Source organism: Berghia stephanieae, chromosome 8, assembly GCF_034508935.2.
Source record: "Berghia stephanieae isolate SIO BIC M18660-M18661 chromosome 8, UCSD_Bste_1.3, whole genome shotgun sequence".
Classification (NCBI taxonomy): Eukaryota; Metazoa; Mollusca; class Gastropoda; order Nudibranchia; family Aeolidiidae; genus Berghia; species Berghia stephanieae.
Genome location: NC_088367.1, coordinates 46,684,379 through 46,689,334, shown reverse-complemented (window position 1 = coordinate 46,689,334; position 4,956 = coordinate 46,684,379).

Here is a 4,956-nt window from a genome sequence, read left to right as displayed (position 1 = left end):
AAACAACAAACATACGCTACAATTCTTACTACATTTTGTTTTATTGGTTGTCAACTTTCCTTTCTTTATTGTTTTGAAAATTCATTCAGAAAAGTGAGTAGAGCAGGCACTTCACGTTGATCACAGCATGAAAGGAAATGAGTAGGAAAGTGACAGAAGACACTAGAGAATTAAAATTTCGCTGCCCCTCGGGAGTGATGGATAGCTCAGACAGTAGAACCACGCTCACCTCGGCCAGGCGGAGTTGTCGAAACAGTAAAGGTCGCGGGTTCGAGCCCCCATCGCCGCCGTGAAATTTTAAATTCTCTTTTAATAATCTTCTGGCACTTTCCTACTCACTTCACTTTTGTTTATTATTTTGAAGACGAATGGTTTGTACCATAAACGTCAATTGCCCATTCTGTTCCCATCCGAAGTCTTTCCATATTCATCTTTTTGTTAGGATTTTCTGTTTTCAAACTACTACTACTATTACTACTACTACTACTACTACTACTACTACTATTACTACTACTACTACTACTACTACTATTACTACTACTACTACTACTACTACTACTACTACTACTACTACTACTACTACTACTACTTCTACTACTACTACTACTACTACTACTACTACTACTACTACTACTACTACTACTACTACTACTGCTGCTACTGCTACTACTGCTGCTACTACCACTGCTACTACTACTGCTACTACTACTACGACTGCTACTACTACTACTACTACTACTACTACTACTACTACTACTACTACTACTACCACTACTGCTACTAATACTACCACTTCTACTACTACTTCTACTACTACTACTACTACTACTACTACTACTACTACTACTACTACTACAACTACTACTACTATTACTACTACTACTACTACTACTACTACTACTACTACTACTACTACTACTACTACTACTACTACTACTACTACTACTACTACTACTACTACTACTACCACAACAACAATGGATATATTGAATTAAGAAATTAAGGATAGAATGAATATCGCTGCTAGTATAATTGAACGATTTGGGATGATCCATCTTTTGTTTTTTAAATAAACAATATGGATTTATATACTAGTGGTTTCTATTTCTCTCGCTCGTCACGTGTTATGTGTGTGTGTGTGTGTGTGTGTGTGTGTGTGTTAGTGTTTTCAATTTCAAGTGTATTTGTTTATCCACTTAAAATACCAATATACCTACCATTACAATTGCTTTCATTGATGTCAGTCATTGTATCAACATGAAATGTTATGAACTTTTAAAACAAGTATAATGTTCTTTTTGTGTGTGTGTGTGTGTGTGGATTTATTTAGACTTAACTTAGACCTGTTATGAATGTCTCTTGTCATTGAATGTTGATTACATTATATTATAGACGTGTTTCTAATGTGAATGCACCGCACCTTCTCCAGATTGAGTCATCGCTATTTGTGGCAACGACACAATGTCCATTGGAAGGACAGATGGTCAATGTTAAAGATAAAGTCTTTCTGTCTCTCTCTATGTCCATCTAAAAGCAGACAAATCCTCGACAATAGTCGGAATTCAGACTCTTCAAGTTTTTGTTAATATAGTTAAGGCATTGCACCGTGACCCGGAAAGTCCCGGGTTCGAGCCCCGCTTCAGGTACTTTCGTTTTTTTTCATTGAGTAAGATTATTAACCCCCAATTTGCTCACTTGGACAACATGGGTGATGTTTTACGAATTATCTATTTTCCCTTGTGGAATGCCTAGGCGACGATATCTTATGATGATGTGGCGGAAGGGCTTAATCATTATATATATATATATATATATATATATATATATATATATATATATATATATATATATATATATATATATAATCTTAAAAATAGAGAGAAGATATAGGGCGATTTCACTAATTAATAAGAATCAATTCATCAACATAATTCTATAAGCACACCCAGCATCTTAAGTATCTGCCCGTCACCAGAGACAATCTTTGTTTGTCCGAGCAAGTGTGAAGGTGTATCACAAATTCCATGTTTTGATTGGTCAAAAATCTACTAGTTGAAAAGGAAAAAAGACGTATGTGCGCTCTGATTTGTTGTGTATGTGAATGTGTATGCTTGCTTTAACTTTACTATTTACATGACGACGAGAGAGAGGTAGAATATATCATGTATATATATATATATATATATATATATATATATATATATATATATATATATATATATATAATGTATTACTATGTTATATCTACGTAGTGGAGTGGACCACGTTCAATCTATTTCGTTTTTATTTATTATTATCTCGACTACTTCTAGCAAATCTATTATTATGACGGTATTCTTGTCCTATTTTATTGAATGAACTGAGTAAAGCTCACCAATGTGTATAAATCACTCCTGACATTTTGTGTCAATTGTTTTATTTTATGTTTTATGTTTTAGGGGTTTTACGGCGCTTGCAACACATTTAGGTCAAACTGGCGCCAGTAAACAGGAAGAAAATTGGATTGTAAAGACATTCTTGATGTTACAATTGGATTCAATAGTCTGATGTCACGTCGCCCAGCAACTGCGGCCATCGTGGTTCTAAACAAAGAAAATCTGTACTTTTTGTTCTTCATGCTGGCTAGAACTTTTTTATAGACGTCTATGTCTTGTGATCAGAATGTGCAAAAGTCAAAACATGATCAGATTTATGTTTTTTCCCCTCTGGATACGCTTTTATGCTCGTCGGAGAAATATTTCATCACTTCCGATAGTTTAGAGCCAGTTACTAAGTTGCCATGCGTCATTACGAGGGAAGTGACGTTACTACTGTCGAAGCGTATTAAAAGGGCTTGAAGAAAAGTAAGACAAAAGGGAATCGGTTCAAATAGGGAACAGATTTAGATTCCAAAAGTACACTATCGGGTCAATTGTTTTATTTATGGTACGAAAAAAATATGCAGCTACGTGTGGTCTTGTGGTATGATACTCGCTTTCGGATCGGAATGTCCTGTATTCGAACCTCGCTCGGTGCATTGTGGAGTCCTTAGAAAAGGCTCTTTACTTACATTCTTTCACCGTACTCATGTGTAAAATGAATACCTGGCCGTTAAAAGCGTTGTCTATGTCGAAAAAAATGAAATATCACTTAACAGGCGTCACATCTCGTTATACTTGGTAAGTGTTGCTGTTGGTCAGGGACCATTTGTGAAACGCTTTGAGCACGTTTAGTGGATATTGCGCTATATAAAAAAAGCTCAATTGTTTAAAAAAGCCAAAACTTTATAACATCCGCCAGCTGGATATAATGTACCAACACACACAACTATGTGTACCCTTAAACGTGTATTGTCTGATTAGTGAGAACTAATCACAGTGGCTGTATCTAAAAACAATAACTAATAGCTGAATGACGTCGATTTCATTCCTTCTATATTCAAAACTATTTTATCTAGTAGTACACAACTGGAAGTTGTTTGAGTTTTGTTTCCCTAAACATTCAACATATTTACGAAAAGGCTTCAGATGGGAACAGTACGGACAATGGACGCTTTAAAAAATTGTATTTGTTTTCGACGTTCATTTGTTTATTTTTGTGCTGACCAAGGGGGACTAATAATGAACAGGCTACATAATATGACATTATGAAGTGGCATAACTATTTTAGTCGCAGAATGTGTAGGTAGATTCTTAGGATCAAGGGATGTAAAACAGCGAGGATGGATGATCTTTATTGACGACTAGCATACCTTTAGATTGGAAAATAAGATGCCATCTCTCTGAAACCGGAAGATCTATTACACAAGGCCTATCCTATTTACCCACCCCCCACCCCCAGAAGAGTGGTTTTACACTTCCAATGATATTTGAACCAGTTCATTGACATCACACTTTTCCTTCCTGTTCTAATGAAAGTCAAAGGTTTGTATCCCTTATTGTTTAAATTCTACATCCACCGTTCATGGCCAAATTCATCCCGGCATAAAACTTTTTAAAGACGATGGACCACAACCGACCTATACATATATGCAGGTCTGACATCCGAAACTGCTTATAGGCCGAGTTTAACATTGTTGTAATGGATAATATTTTGCGTCATTTTTCAGAGATTTCCATTACAACAAAGATCCCATAAAGAATTGGTTTATCAGACTTGCAAATTAGTGCACGTCTTTCACAAGTATAACATTTAAAAAAAATTTCCATCAAGGAAATTATATAATTTTCTCTAAAGGGAAAGAGAAAGAAACTTTTCAATCTAAGACCCAAATTTTTGACACAAAAATGTTACCAATTAATTGTCGTAGTCTCGAAAGACACGTATGTATTTAAAAATTTGGCCAGAAAACTCGTCGTTTAGATATCGATCGAATTCAATGATACTCCTCTTGGCAAAGCAAACATCTCTCAAACCTGGAACTTGAATGAAGACCTCTCGATAGTGTGTCACCGTCACCATGTTATGCTGCCATCGTATTTGATAATATGCGTTTAGGTAAAATACTCACAATATCCGCCAGCCGAATTTAACGTACCAAGACACAGAATTATGCGTAACGTTGAACGTTTATAGTCTGATTGATAAAATTTAGTGAGAACTAATCATTGAAATGGCAGTCTAATTGTTTTGTTTTGTTTTTAAGTGTTTTACGGCGCTTACAACACATTTATGTCATATCAGCGCCAGTAAAAAGGGAGAATATGGGATCGTAAAAAGTTCTAGCATTACGATTGAAGCACCAAAGAAAAGTTAAGACAAAGGGGAATGTACAGATATTGAATTGTTGTAGATTCCAAGAGCACACCATCAATGTACTTTAATTAGATTGAGATCACCTAAAAGTCTCGTCCAGACACGAGCACAGGTCCCTACTAAGAGGAATACTCTCAAATGCTTACATTATAAACTCAAAACAATAAATATAATAATACATAACAGGGAGATGATTTACAAGGAAAAAATATCATCTCCCAA